This window comes from Astyanax mexicanus, unplaced genomic scaffold, assembly GCF_023375975.1.
Source record: "Astyanax mexicanus isolate ESR-SI-001 unplaced genomic scaffold, AstMex3_surface scaffold_35, whole genome shotgun sequence".
NCBI lineage: Eukaryota > Metazoa > Chordata > Actinopteri > Characiformes > Acestrorhamphidae > Astyanax > Astyanax mexicanus.
The window spans coordinates 2533006-2550065 of NW_026040045.1; positions in this window are offsets into that span (position 1 = coordinate 2533006).

A 17060-nucleotide genomic window follows, 5' to 3' on the forward strand; every position below is an offset into this window, starting at 1 on the left:
GCGGAATGTTAATCAGGTCAAAACTTATATACTATATACGGGTTATTTATATGCCCTTTTTATGCCTTGTGTTTTTTCAATTTAAGAACTGAATTTGTTTCACCAAATGCGCACTAGAGTGCAGTAAGACACCACATAAAACCTGATGAACACTACAGCTCAATTTATCAATGCTTTTCAACTAGTTTACTCACACCACTCATCTAGCATTGCCATTATGGTCTTTATGGTCACGCTGGTCACCCAGCTTGGTTATGCTGGCCATCCAGCTTGGTCATGCTGGCCATTCACATTGGTCATTATGGTCCTGCTGGTCATTCAGCTTTGTCCTCATAGTAATGGTGGTCTTCCAGCTTGGTCATACTGGCCAACCACCTTTGCCATGCTGGTCATCCAGTTTGGTCATTATGGTCTTCCAGCTTGGTCAATATGGTCAACAAGTTTGTCATCCAGATTAGTCATGCTGGTAATCTAGCTTGGTCTTCACGGTCATGCTGGTCATCCTCATCCAGTTTTGCGATGCCGGTCAACCGGCAACATGTTTTAAGCCTAACTGGCCTCCAGGGGTCTCTTTGCCTGTAACGCTCGAACCCCGTAAATCGCCGCTTGCGGCTATATTTATTATTATTATAGTTCTTATTCTTTTTCTGCCATAGAAGTGATTGGGCAGAAGAAACCGTAAGGCCTACAGGGCTGAGACTTGGTCATATGGTAGTACTTCTCACCGCTACTCAGATTCAAAAGATGAGCCCGATCGGCCTCAAGGGGGCGCTATGGCGAAGGTCAACGCGTTTGGCCTCGTAACTCCTACGCCCTGATAGCTAGAACAAAAATTCTTGCATTATATGATTCCTTGGTTAATGGCAAATCAAAAAGGTCAATAGAACCACTAAGCTCCGCCCACTTAGATTTTTTGCTATTTAGCATAATATGCAAAACCTACTTTTGAGAACTTGTCCTAGGGTCATTGACCAATCCTGTCATATTTGGTGTCAAACAACTCAGCAGAGTCCCATCCTCCATAATTATCGAAAAAATTGAGAAATTTTTAAACAATATGGCCGCCATATGCAAATTAATCTTACCGTGGCACACCCAAATTTACTCTAACAGCTGTAACTTTTGAATGCTTAAACCTACACTAATGCCACTTTACATCTTTGATGCCAACATGATTCTGAGGTAGCCCGTCAATCTGTGTAGACATACGCCCCCAGGGGGCGGAGCCAAAGCTAAAAATCTGTTTCTCAGGAACCGTACAAGCTATGAAGCTCTCCTTTGGCATGTATCATCTATGGCCTATGTCCTAATGTTTTACAGAAGGAAAAGTTGATATGCAAATTTTTGCGATCGTTATTAGCCAATCAGATTCCAGCAAGCTTTTGACAGGCTAAACAATGACCAATCAGGACAATACATATACCCTACATGTATCTCAGGGCCTTCTATCATCCATTAAAATATGGCGTTGATTGGCCTCAAGGGGGCGCTATAGCAGAAAATCAGTTATATCTAAAGGTACAAGTGGCCTAGGCTTGTTATTCTTTTTTAGTTGTATACGTTGCTGTAGCCTTTACAACTTTGTAATTACATATGTTTACCAAAAATGCAAAGATTTTCATCAGTGGCCAAAAGAGTAAAAATTCCTCTTTTCGAACTTGTCTTTAAGTCCTTAATCAATCAAAACAAATTTGGTCTTGGTGCAATCTTGAGACACTGTAGGTAAATAATTATCAAAAAAATCTTGACATTTTTACTCTTCGAGGCCCATAAACCTTGATCAAACATGTACGTGAAAGCCTTTTCAGAGTTATTTGGCCAAAACTCTGTCAAAGTTTAAAACATGCCAAAACTGTTGAAGCTACTAATTAACCATGACATTTGAAGTACATGTGCCAAGTATGAGCCAAATAAGTCTTCAGTAGGCTCTACAGTGAAAAAATAACTATTTTCAATTTATTCTATTTATCGCTATTTTCCAACCTAAATGGACAGAAGACAGGAACCTTTCACCCTATCAACACACAAATTTATACACATATATAGACTGATAATCTGATCTTGATTGCAAATTTTCAGCCAAATCGGACATGTTTTGCCTCTACAACGGCTGGAAAACTACAGCGATTTTGTAGGCCTCAAGCCTGTATTATCGCTTTTTTCAAATCTAAATGGACAGAAGTCAGGAACCTTTGACCCTATTGACACAGAAATTGACATACATATATAGACTGATATTGTGATCTTGATTGCAAATTTTGAGCCAAATCAGATATTTTTTGCCTCTAATATGGCCAAAGAGCAACAGCCATTTTGTAGGCCATAAGCCTGTATTATCGCTTTTTTCAAGCCTGAATGGACAGAAGTCAGGAACCTTTGACCCTATCAACACACAAATTTACACACATAAATATACAGACCACTTGATCATGAGTACCAATTTGGAGCCCAATCGGACTTTTCTTCTCTTTTTAATAAATAGAAACACACTGATAGGGAATGTTCTGTCTTTCTGATAGAATGATAGATTTCCAGCAGGTTATATGTGGTCTCTTGCTGCGCTCTGGTGGTCATTTGGTGAAACAGCTACAGGTGAATTATTCTAAATTAAAGCTCTGCTGAACTTATTTAATCTTGCTTGTCTGGCTTAATTGAACATCTTTATCCTTCTTGGTCATGCTGCTCAGCCACCTGGGTCATTCTTGTTTATGCTCCACCCAATAATTTTTTTTTTAATTTGCATAATATGCAAAACCTACTTTTGAGATCTTGTCTTTGCCTCCTTGACCAATCATGACATGTTTGGTGTCAAACAGTTCAGCAGAGCTTACTCCTCAACAATTATAAAAAAAATCTTTACATTTATAAACAATATGGCCACCATATGCAAATTAGTTTTACCATGGTGCAGTAAAATGTCTTTAACACTTAGAACTTTTGAATGCTTAACCTGACACTAATACCACTTCAGTCCTTTGATCATTACATGATTCTCAGATACCCTGTCAGTTTAAGTAGACATACACCCCCAGGGGGCGGAGCCAATGCTCGATAGCTGTTTCTCTAGAACCATACAAGCTATCAAGGTCATCCTAGCCAATTATCATCTATGGCCCATGCACTAATGGTACACCAAATGAAAATTTGATATGGACACTTTTGTGGTCACTATTAGCCAATCACATTCCAGCAAGCTTTTAACAGGCGGAATGTTAATCAGGTCAAAACTTATATACTATATACGGGTTATTTATATGCCCTTTTTATGCCTTGTGTTTTTTCAATTTAAGAACTGAATTTGTTTCACCAAATGCGCAATAGTGTGCAGTAAGACACCACATAAAACCTGATGAACACTACAGCTCAATTTATCAATGCTTTTCAACTAGTTTACTCACACCACTCATCTAGCATTGCCATTATGGTCTTTATGGTCACGCTGGTCACCCAGCTTGGTTATGCTGGCCATCCAGCTTGGTCATGCTGGCCATTCACATTGGTCATTATGGTCCTGCTGGTCATTCAGCTTTGTCCTCATAGTAATGGTGGTCTTCCAGCTTGGTCATACTGGCCAACCACCTTTGCCATGCTGGTCATCCAGTTTGGTGATGCCGGTCAACCAGCAACATGTTTTAAGCCTAACTGGCCTCCAGGGGCGTCTTTGCCTGTAACGCTCGAACCCCGTAAATCGCCGCTTGCGGCTATATTTAGGGGTTCGAGCACGTAGTGCTAGAAACCCTATTGTAATTGTTCTGATTATTATTATAGTTCTTATTCTTTTTCTGCCATAGAAGTGATTGAGCAGAAGAAACCGTAAGGCCTACAGGGCTGAGACTTGGTCATATGGTAGTACTTCTCACCGCTACTCAGATTCAAAAGATGAGCCCGATCGGCCTCAAGGGGGCGCTATGGCGAAGGTCAACGCGTTTGGCCTCGTAACTCCTACGCCCTGATAGCTAGAGTAAAAATTCTTGCATTATATGATTCCTTGGTTAATGGCAAATCAAAAAGGTCAATAGAACCACTAAGCTCCGCCCACTTAGATTTTTTGCTATTTAGCATAATATGCAAAACCTACTTTTGAGAACTTGTCCTAGGGTCATTGACCAATCCTGTCATATTTGGTGTCAAACAACTCAGCAGAGTCCCAACCTCAATAATTATCGAAAAAATTGAGAAATTTTTAAACAATATGGCCACCATATGCAAATTAATCTTACCGTGGCACACCCAAATTTACTCTAACAGCTGTAACTTTTGAATGCTTAAACCTACACTAATGCCACTTTACAACTTTGATGCCAACATGATTCTGAGGTAGCCCGTCAATCTGTGTAGACATAGGCCCCCAGGGGGCGGAGCCAAAGCTAAAAATCTGTTTCTCAGGAACCGTACAAGTTATGAAGCTCTCCTTTGGCATGTATCATCTATGGCCTATGTCCTAATGTTTTACAGAAGGAAAATTTGATATGCAAATTTTTGCGATCGTTATTAGCCAATCAGTTTCCAGCAAGCTTTTGACATGCTAAACAATGACCAATCAGGACGATACTTATACCCTACATGTATCTCAGGGCCTTCTATCATCCATTAAAATATGGCGTTGATTGGCCTCAAGGGGGCGCTATAGCAGAAAATCAGTTATATCTAAAGGTACAAGTGGCCTAGGCATGTTATTCTTTTTTAGTTGTATACTTTGCTGTAGCCTTTACAACTTTGTAATTACATGTGTTTACCAAAAATGCAAAGATTTTCATCAGTGGCCAAAAGAGTAAAAATTGCTCTTTTCGAACTTGTCTTTAAGTCCTTAATCAATCAAAACAAATTTGGTCTTGATGCAATCTTGAGACCCTGTAGGTAAATAATTATCAAAAAAATCTTGACATTTTAACTATTTGAGGCCCATAAACCTTGATCAAACATGTACGTGAAAGCCTTTTCAGAGTTATTTGGCCAAAACTCTGTCAAAGTTTAAAACATGCCAAAACTGTTGAAGCTACTAATTAACAATGACATTTGAAGTACATGTGCCAAGTATGAGCCAAATAAGTCTTCAGTAGGCTCTACAGTGAAAAAATAACTATTTTCAATTTATTCTATTTATCGCTATTTTCCAACCTAAATGGACAGAAGACAGGAACCTTTCACCCTATCGACACACAAATTTATACACATATATAGATTGATAATCTGATCTTGATTGCAAATTTTGAGCCAAATCAGATATTTTTTGCCTACACTACAGCGATTTTGTAGGCCTCAAGCCTGTATTATCGCTTTTTTCAAATCTAAATGGACAGAAGTCAGGAACCTTTGACCCTATCGACACATAAATTGACATACATATATATACTGATATTGTGATCTTGATTGCAAATTTTGAGCCAAATCAGATATTTTTTGCCTCTAATATGGCCAAAGAGCAACAGCCATTTTGTAGGCCATAAGCCTGTATAATCGCTTTCTTCAAGCCTAAATGGACAGAAGTCAGGAACCTTTGACCCTATCAACACACAAATTTACACACATATATATACAGACCACTTGATCATGACTACTAATTTGGAGCCCAATCGGACTTTTCTTCTCTTTTTAATAAATAGAAACACACTGATAGGGAATGTTCTGTCTTTCTGATAGAGTGATAGATTTCCAGCAGGTTATATGTGGTCTCTTGCTGCGCTCTGGTGGTCATTTGGTGAAACAGCTACAGGTGAATTATTCTATATTAAAGCTCTGCTGAACTTATTCAATCTTGCTTGTCTTGCTTAATTGAAGATCTTTATCCTTCTTGTTCATGATGGTCAGCCACCTGGGTCATTATTGTTTATGCTCCACCCACTTCATTTTTTTTTAAATTAGCATAATATGCAAAACCTACTTTTGACATCTTTCCCTTGCCTCCTTGACCAATCATGACATGTTTGGTGTCAAACAGTTCAGCAGAGCTTACTCCTCAATAATTATTTAAAAAATCTTTACATTTGTAAACAATATGGCCGCCATATGCAAATTAGTTCTACCATGGTGCAGTAAAATCTCTTTAACACTTATAACTTTTGAATGCTTAACCTGACACTAATACCACTTCAGTCCTTTGATCATTACATGATTCTCAGATACCTTCAGATACCCTGTCAGTTTAACAAGCATTCAAGCTATCAAGGTCATCCTAGCCAATTATCATCTATGGCCCATGCACTAATGGTACACCAAATGAAAATTTGATATGGACACTTTTGTGGTCACTATTAGCCAATCACATTCCAGCAAGCTTTTAACAGGCGGAATGTTAATCAGGTCAAAATTTATATACTATATACGGGTTATTTATATGCCCTTTTTATGCCTTGTGTTTTTTCAATTTAAGAACTGAATTTGTTTCACCAAATGCGCACTAGAGTGCAGTAAGACACCACATAAAACCTGATGAACACTACAGCTCAATTTATCAATGCTTTTCAACTAGTTTACTCACACCACTCATCTAGCATTGCCATTATGGTCTTTATGGTCACGCTGGTCACCCAGCTTGGTTATGCTGGCCATCCAGCTTGGTCATGCTGGCCATTCACATTGGTCATTATGGTCCTGCTGGTCATTCAGCTTTGTCCTCATAGTAATGGTGGTCTTCCAGCTTGGTCATACTGGCCAACCACCTTTGCCATGCTGGTCATCCAGTTTGGTCATTATGGTCTTCCAGCTTGGTCAATATGGTCAACAAGTTTGTCATCCAGATTAGTCATGCTGGTAATCTAGTGGTATTTATAATCGCTTCCCCTGCCTTTTCTGACCTAGAAGTGATTGCACAGAACAAACCGTAAGGCCTAGAGAGCTGAGACTTGGTCATATGGTAGTACGTTAGACCCCTACTCTGCCGCATGAAATGAGTCCCGATCGGCCTCAAGGGGGCGCTATGGCGAAGGTCAACGCGTTTGGCCTCGTAACTCCTACGCCCTGATAGCTAGAGCAAAAATTCTTGCATTATATGATTCCTTGGTTAATGGCAAATCAAAAAGGTCAATAGAACCACTAAGCTCCGCCCACTTAGATTTTTTGCTATTTAGCATAATATGCAAAACCTACTTTTGAGAACTTGTCCTAGGGTCATTGACCAATCCTGTCATATTTGGTGTCAAACAACTCAGCAGAGTCCCAACCTCAATAATTATCGAAAAAATTGAGAAATTTTTAAACAATATGGCCGCCATATGCAAATTAATCTTACCGTGGCACACCCAAATTTACTCTAACAGCTGTAACTTTTGAATGCTTAAACCTACACTAATGCCACTTTACAACTTTGATGCCAACATGATTCTGAGGTAGCCCGTCAATCTGTGTAGACATACGCCCCCAGGGGGCGGAGCCAAAGCTAAAAATCTGTTTCTCAGGAACCGTACAAGCTATGAAGCTCTCCTTTGGCATGTATCATCTATGGCCTTTGTCCTAATGTTTTACAGAAGGAAAATTTGATATGCAAATTTTTGCGATCGTTATTAGCCAATCAGATTCCAGCAAGCTTTTGCCAGGCTAAACAATGACCAATCAGGACGATACTTATACCCTACATGTATCTCAGGGCCTTCTATCATCCATTAAAATATGGCGTTGATTGGCCTCAAGGGGGCGCTATAGCAGAAAATCAGTTATATCTAAAGGTACAAGTGGCCTAGGCATGTTATTCTTTTTTAGTTGTATACTTTGCTGTAGCCTTTACAACTTTGTAATTACATGTGTTTACCAAAAATGCAAAGATTTTCATCAGTGGCCAAAAGAGTAAAAATTGCTCTTTTCGAACTTGTCTTTAAGTCCTTAATCAATCAAAACAAATTTGGTCTTGATGCAATCTTGAGACCCTGTAGGTAAATAATTATCAAAAAAATCTTGACATTTTAACTATTTGAGGCCCATAAACCTTGATCAAACATGTACGTGAAAGCCTTTTCAGAGTTATTTGGCCAAAACTCTGTCAAAGTTTAAAACATGCCAAAACTGTTGAAGCTACTAATTAACAATGACATTTGAAGTACATGTGCCAAGTATGAGCCAAATAAGTCTTCAGTAGGCTCTACAGTGAAAAAATAACTATTTTCAATTTATTCTATTTATCGCTATTTTCCAACCTAAATGGACAGAAGACAGGAACCTTTCACTCTATCAACACACAAATTTAAACACATATATAGACTGATAATCTGATCTTGATTGCAAATTTTCAGCCAAATCGGACATGTTTTGCCTCTACAACGGCTGGAAAACTACAGCGATTTTGTAGGCCTCAAGCCTGTATTATCGCTTTTTTCAAATCTAAATGGACAGAAGTCAGGAACCTTTGACCCTATTGACACAGAAATTGACATACATATATAGACTGATATTGTGATCCTGATTGCAAATTTTGAGCCAAATCAGATATTTTTTGCCTCTAATATGGCCAAAGAGCAACAGCCATTTTGTAGGCCATAAGCCTGTATTATCACTTTTTTCAAACCTAAATGGTCAGAAGTCAGGAACCTTTGACCCTATCAACACACAAATTTACATACATGTATATACAGACCACATGATCATGAGTACCAATTTGGAGCCCAATCAGACTTTTCTTCTCTTTTTAATAAATAGAAACACACTGATAGGGAATGTTCTGTCTTTCTGATAGAGTGATAGATTTCCAGGAGGTTATATGTGGTCTCTTGCTGCGCTCTGGTGGTCATTTGGTGAAACAGCTACAGGTGAATTATTCTAAATTAAAGCTCTGCTGAACTTATTCAATCTTGCTTGTCTTGCTTAATTGAACATATTTATCCTTCTTGTTCATGCTGGTCAGCCGCCTGGGTCATTCTTGTTTATGCTCCACCCACTTAATTTTTTTTTAAATTTGCATAATATGCAAAACCTACTTTTGAGATCTTGTCCTTGGATCCTTGACCAATCATGACATGTTTGGTGTCAAACAGTTCAGCAGAGCTTACTCCTCAATAATTATTAAAAAAATCTTTACATTTATAAACAATATGGCCGCCATATGCAAATGAGTTCTACCATGGTGCAGTAAAATGTCTTTAACACTTATAACTTTTGAATGCTTAACCTGACACTAATACCACTTCAGTCCTTTGATCATTACATGATTCTCAGATACCCTGTCAGTTTAAGTAGACATACACCCCGCCAGGGGGCGGGGCCAATGCTCGATAGCTGTTTCTCTAGAACCATACAAGCTATCAAGGTCATCCTAGCCAATTATCATCTATGGCCCATGCACTAATGGTACACCAAATGAAAATTTGATATGGACACTTTTGTGGTCACTATTAGCCAATCACATTCCAGCAAGCTTTTAACAGGTGGAATGTTAATCAGGTCAAAACTTATATACTATATACGGTTTATTTATATGCCCTTTTTATGCCTTGTGTTTTTTTAAATTTAAGAACTGAATTTGTTTCACCAAATGCCCACTAGAGTGCAGTAAGACACCACATAAAACCTGATGAACACTACAGCTCAATTTATCAATGCTTTTCAACTAGTTTACTCACACCACTCATCTAGCATTGCCATTATGGTCTTTATGGTCACGCTGGTCACCCAGCTTGGTTATGCTGGCCATCCAGCTTGGTCATGCTGGCATTAACATTGGTCATTATGGTCCTGCTGGTCATTCAGCTTTGTCCTCATAGTAATGGTGGTCTTCCAGCTTGGTCATACTGGCCAACCACCTTTGCCATGCTGGTCATCCAGTTTGGTCATTATGGTCTTCCAGCTTGGTCAATATGGTCAACAAGTTTGTCATCCAGATTAGTCATGCTGGTAATCTAGCTTGGTCTTCACGGTCATGCTGGTCATCCTCATCCAGTTTGGCGATGCCGGTCAACCAGCAACATGTTTTAAGCCTAACTGGCCTCCAGGGGTCTCTTTGCCTGTAACGCTCGAACCCCGTAAATCGCCGCTTGCGGCTATATTTAGGGGTTCGAGCACGTAGTGCTAGAAACCCTATTGTAATTGTTCTGATTATTAGGGGTTCGAGCACGTAGTGCTAGAAACCCTATTGTAATTGTTCTGATTATTATTATTATTATTATTATTATTATTAGGGGTTCGAGCACGTAGTGCTAGAAACCCTATTGTAATTGTTCTGATTATTATTATTATTATTATTATTATTATTATTATTATTATTATTATTATTATTCTTATTCTTTTTCTGCCATAGAAGTGATCGGGCAGAAGAAACCGTAAGGCCTACAGGGCTGAGACTTGGTCATATGGTAGTACTTCTCACCGCTACTCAGATTCAAAAGATGAGCCAAATCGGCCTCAAGGGGGCGCTATGGCGAAGGTCAACGCGTTAGGCCTCGTAACTGCCACGCCCTGATAGCTAAAGCAAAAATTCTTGCATTATATGATTTCTTGGTTAATGGCAAATCAAAAAGGTCAATAGAACCACTAAGCTCCGCCCACTTAGATTTTTTGCTATTTAGCATAATATGCAAAACCTACTTTTGAGAACTTGTCCTAGGGTCATTGACCAATCCTGTCATATTTGGTGTCAAACAACTCAGCAGAGTCCCAACCTCAATAATTATCAAAAAAATTGTGAAATTTGTAAACAATATGGCCGCCATATGCAAATTAATCTTACCGTGGCACACCCAAATTTACTCTAACAGCTGTAACTTTTGAATGCTTAAACCTACACTAATGCCACTTTAGACCGTTGATACCAACATGATTCTGAGGTAGCCCGTCAATCTGTGTAGACATACGCCCCCAGGGGGCGGAGCCAAAGCTAAAAATCTGTTTCTCAGGAACCGTACAAGCTATGAAGCTCTCCTTTGGCATGTATCATCTATGGCCTATGTCCTAATGTTTTACAGAAGGAAAATTTGATATGCAAATTTTTGCGATCGTTATTAGCCAATCAGTTTCCAGCAAGCTTTTGACATGCTAAACAATGACCAATCAGGACGATACTTATACCCTACATGTATCTCAGGGCCTTCTATCACCCATTAAAATATGGCGTTGATTGGCCTCAAGGGGGCGCTATAGCAGAAAATCAGTTATATCTAAAGGTACAAGTGGCCTAGGCTTGTTATTCTTTTTTAGTTGTATACTTTGCTGTAGCCTTTACAACTTTGTAATTACATGTATTTACCAAAAATGGAAAGATTTTCATCAGTGGCCAAAAGAGTAAAAATTGCTCTTTTCGAACTTGTCTTTAAGTCCTTAATCAATCAAAATAACTTTGGTCTTGATGCAATCTTGAGACCCTGTAGGTAAATAATTATCAAAAAAATCTTGACATTTTAACTATTTGAGGCCCATAAACCTTGATCAAACATGTACGTGAAAGCCTTTTCAGAGTTATTTGGCCAAAACTCTGTCAAAGTTTAAAACATGCCAAAACTGTTGAAGCTACTAATTAACAATGACATTTGAAGCACATTTGCCAAGTATGAGCCAAATAAGTCTTCAGTAGGCTCTACAGTGAAAAAATAACTATTTTCAATTTATTCTATTTATCGCTATTTTCCAACCTAAATGGACAGAAGACAGGAACCTTTCACCCTATCAACACACAAATTTATACACATATATAGACTGATAATCTGATCTTGATTGCAAATTTTCAGCCAAATCGGACATGTTTTCCCTCTACAACGGCTGGAAAACTACAGCGATTTTGTAGGCCTCAAGCCTGTATTATCGCTTTTTTCAAACCTAAATGGACATAAGTCAGGAACCTTTGACCCTATCGACACAGAAATTGACATACATATATAGACTGATATTGTGATCTTGATTGCAAATTTTGAGCCAAAACAGATATTTTTTGCCTCTAATATGGCCAAAGAGCAACAGCCATTTTGTAGGCCATAAGCCTGTATTATCGCTTTTTTCAAACCTAAATGGACAGAAGTCAGGAACCTTTGACCCTATCAACACACAAATTTACACACATATATATGCAGACCACTTAATCATGAGTACCAATTTGGAGCCCAATCGGACTTTTCTTCTCTTTTTAATAAATAGAAACACACTGATAGGGAATGTTCTGTCTTACTTATAGAGTGATAGATTTCCAGCAGGTTATATGTGGTCTCTTGCTGCGCTCTGGTGGTCATTTGGTGAAACAGCTACATTTGAATTATTCTAAATTAAAGCTCTGCTGAACTTATTTAATCATTTTTGTCTTGCTTAATTGAACATATTTATCCTTCTTGGTCATGCTAGTCAGCCACCTGGGTCATTCTTATTTATGCTCCACCCACTTAATTTTTTTTTAATTTGCATAATATGCAAAACCTACTTTTGAGATCTTGTCTTTGCCTCCTTGACCAATCATGACATGTTTGGTGTCAAACAGTTCAGCAGAGCTTACTCCTCAATAATTATAAAAAAAAATCTTTACATTTATAAACAATATGGCCGCCATATGCAAATTAGTTTTACCATGGTGCAGTAAAATGTCTTTAACACTTATAACTTTTGAATGCTTAACCTGACACTAATACCACTTCAGACCTTTGATCATTACATGATTCTCAGATACCCTGTGAGTTTAAGTAGACATACACCCCCCCAGGGGGCGGGGCCAATGCTCGATAGCTGTTTCTCTACAACCATACAAGCTATCAAGGTCATCCTTGCCAATTATCATCTATGGCCCATGCACTAATGGTACACCAAATGAAAATTTGATATGGACACTTTTGTGGTCACTATTAGCCAATCACATTCCAGCAAGCTTTTGACAGGCAGAATGTTTATCAGGTCAAAACTTATACACTATATATGGGTTATTTATATGCCCTTTTTATGCCTTGTGTTTTTTGAATTTAAGAACTGAAGTTGTTTCACCAAATGCCCACTAGAGTGCAGCAAGACACCACATAAAACCTGATGAACACTACAGCTCAATTTATCAATGCTTTTCAACTAGTTTACTCACACCACTCATCTAGCATTGTCATTTTGGTCTTTATGGTCACGCTGGTTACCCAGCTTGGTTATCCAGTTTGGTGATGACGGTCAACCAGCAACAGGTTTTAAGCCTAACTGGCCTCCAGGGGCCTCTTTGCCTGTGACGCTCGAACCCCGTAAATCGCCGCTTGCGGCTATATTTATTATTATTATTATTATTCTTATTCTTTTTCTGCCATAGAAGTGATCGGGCAGAAGAAACCGTAAGGCCTACAGGGCTGAGACTTGGTCATATGGTAGTACTTCTCACCGCTACTCAGATTCAAAAGATGAGCCCGATCGGCCTCAAGGGGGCGCTATGGCGAAGGTCAACGCGTTAGGCCTCGTAACTGCCACGCCCTGATAGCTAGAGCAAAAATTCTTGCATTATATGATTCCTTGGTTAATGGCAAATCAAAAAGGTCAATAGAACCACTAAGCTCCGCCCACTTAGATTTTTTGCTATTTAGCATAATATGCAAAACCTACTTTTGAGAACTTGTCCTAGGGTCATTGACCAATCCTGTCATATTTGGTGTCAAACAACTCAGCAGAGTCCCAACCTCAATAATTATCAAAAAAATTGTGAAATTTGTAAACAATATGGCCGCCATATGCAAATTAATCTTACCGTGGCACACCCAAATTTACTCTAACAGCTGTAACTTTTGAATGCTTAAACCTACACTAATGCCACTTTAGACCGTTGATGCCAACATGATTCTGAGGTAGCCCGTCAATCTGTGTAGACATACGCCCCCAGGGGGCGGAGCCAAAGCTAAAAATCTGTTTCTCAGGAACCGTACAAGCTATGAAGCTCTCCTTTGGCATGTATCATCTATGGCCTATGTCCTAATGTTTTACAGAAGGAAAATTTGATATGCAAATTTTTGCGATCGTTATTAGCCAATCAGTTTCCAGCAAGCTTTTGACATGCTAAACAATGACCAATCAGGACGATACTTATACCCTACATGTATCTCAGGGCCTTCTATCATCCATTAAAATATGGCGTTGATTGGCCTCAAGGGGGCGCTATAGCAGAAAATCAGTTATATCTAAAGGTACAAGTGGCCTAGGCTTGTTATTCTTTTTTAGTTGTACACTTTGCTGTAGCCTTTACAACTTTGTAATTACATGTATTTACCAAAAATGTAAAGATTTTCATCAGTGGCCAAAAGAGTAAAAATTGCTCTTTTCGAACTTGTCTTTAAGTCCTTAATCAATCAAAATAACTTTGGTCTTGATGCAATCTTGAGACCCTGTAGGTAAATAATTATCAAAAAAATCTTGACATTTTAACTATTTGAGGCCCATAAACCTTGATCAAACACGTAAGTGAAAGCCTTTTCAGAGTTATTTGGCCAAAACTCTGTCAAAGTTTAAAACATGCCAAAACTGTTGAAGCTACTAATTAACAATGACATTTGAAGCACATTTGCCAAGTATGAGCCAAATAAGTCTTCAGTAGGCTCTACAGTGAAAAAATAACTATTTTCAATTTATTCTATTTATCGCTATTTTCCAACCTAAATGGACAGAAGACAGGAACCTTTCACCCTATCAACACACAAATTTACACACATATATAGACTGATAATCTGATCTTGATTGCAAATTTTCAGCCAAATCGGACATGTTTTCCCTCTACAACGGCTGGAAAACTACAGCGATTTTGTAGGCCTCAAGCCTGTATTATCGCTTTTTTCAAACCTAAATGGACATAAGTCAGGAACCTTTGACCCTATCGACACAGAAATTGACTTACATATATAGACTGATATTGTGATCTTGATTGCAAATTTTGAGCCAAATCAGATATTTTTTGCCTCTAATATGGCCAAAGAGCAACAGCCATTTTGTAGGCCATAAGCCTGTATTATCGCTTTTTTCAAACCTAAATGGACAGAAGTCAGGAACCTTTGACCCTATCAACACACAAATTTACACACATATATATGCAGACCACTTGATCATGAGTACCAATTTGGAGCCCAATCGGACTTTTCTTCTCTTTTTAATAAATAGAAACACACTGATAGGGAATGTTCTGTCTTACTTATAGAGTGATAGATTTCCAGCAGGTTATATGTGGTCTCTTGCTGCGCTCTGGTGGTCATTTGGTGAAACAGCTACATTTGAATTATTCTAAATTAAAGCTCTGCTGAACTTATTTAATCATTTTTGTCTTGCTTAATTGAACATATTTATCCTTCTTGGTCATGCTAGTCAGCCACCTGGGTCATTCTTATTTATGCTCCACCCACTTAATTTTTTTTTAATTTGCATAATATGCAAAACCTACTTTTGAGATCTTGTCTTTGCCTCCTTGACGAATCATGACATGTTTGGTGTCAAACAGTTCAGCAGAGCTTACTCCTCAATAATTATAAAAAAAAATCTTTACATTTATAAACAATATGGCCGCCATATGCAAATTAGTTTTACCATGGTGCAGTAAAATGTCTTTTACACTTATAACTTTTGAATGCTTAACCTGACACTAATACCACTTCAGTCCTTTGATCATTACATGATTCTCAGATACCCTGTGGGTTTAAGTAGACATACACCGCCCCAGGGGGCGGGGCCAATGCTCGATAGCTGTTTCTCTACAACCATACAAGCTATCAAGGTCATCCTTGCCAATTATCATCTATGGCCCATGCACTAATGGTACACCAAATGAAAATTTGATATGGACACTTTTGTGGTCACTATTAGCCAATCACATTCCAGCAAGCTTTTGACAGGCAGAATGTTTATCAGGTCAAAACTTATACACTATATATGGGTTATTTATATGCCCTTTTTATGCCTTGTGTTTTTTGAATTTAAGAACTGAAGTTGTTTCACCAAATGCCCACTAGAGTGCAGCAAGACACCACATAAAACCTGATGAACACTACAGCTCAATTTATCAATGCTTTTCAACTAGTTTACTCACACCACTCATCTAGCATTGTCATTTTGGTCTTTATGGTCACGCTGGTTACCCAGCTTGGTTATCCAGTTTGGTGATGACGGTCAACCAGCAACAGGTTTTAAGCCTAACTGGCCTCCAGGGGCCTCTTTGCCTGTGACGCTCGAACCCCGTAAATCGCCGCTTGCGGCTATATTTATTATTATTATTATTATAGTTCTTATTCTTTTTCTGCCATAGAAGTGATCGGGCAGAAGAAACCGTAAGGCCTACAGGGCTGAGACTTGGTCATATGGTAGTACTTCTCACCGCTACTCAGATTCAAAAGATGAGCCCGATCGGCCTCAAGGGGGCGCTATGGCGAAGGTCAACGCGTTTGGCCCCGTAACTCCTACGCCCTGATAGCTAGAGCAAAAATTCTTGCATTATATGATTCCTTGGTTAATGGCAAATCAAAAAGGTCAATAGAACCACTAAGCTCCGCCCACTTAGATTTTTTGCTATTTAGCATAATATGCAAAACCTACTTTTGAGAACTTGTCCTAGGGTCATTGACCAATCCTGTCATGTTTGGTGTCAAACAACTCAGCAGAGTCCCAACCTCAATAATTATCAAAAAAATTGTGAAATTTGTAAACAATATGGCCGCCATATGCAAATTAATCTTACCGTAGCACACCCAAATTTACTCTAACAGCTGTAACTTTTGAATGCTTGAACCGACGCTAATGCCACTTTAGACCTTTGATGCCAACATGATTCTGAGGTAGCCCGTCAATCTGTGTAGACATACGCCCCCAGGGGGCGGAGCCAAAGCTAAAAATCTGTTTCTCAGGAACCGTACAAGCTATGAAGCTCTCCTTTGGCATGTATCATCTATGTCCTATGTCCTAATGTTTTACAGAAGGAAAATTTGATATGCAAAATTTTGCAATCGTTATTAGCCAATCAGATTCCAGCAAGCTTTTGACAGGCTAAACAATGACCAATCAGGACGATACTTATACCCTACATGTACCTCAGGGCCTTCTATCATCCATTAAAATATGGCGTTGATTGGCCTCAAGGGGGCGCTATAGCAGAAAATCAGTTATATCTAAAGGTACAAGTGGCCTAGGCTTGTTATTCTTTTTTAGTTGTATACTTTGCTGTAGCCTTTACA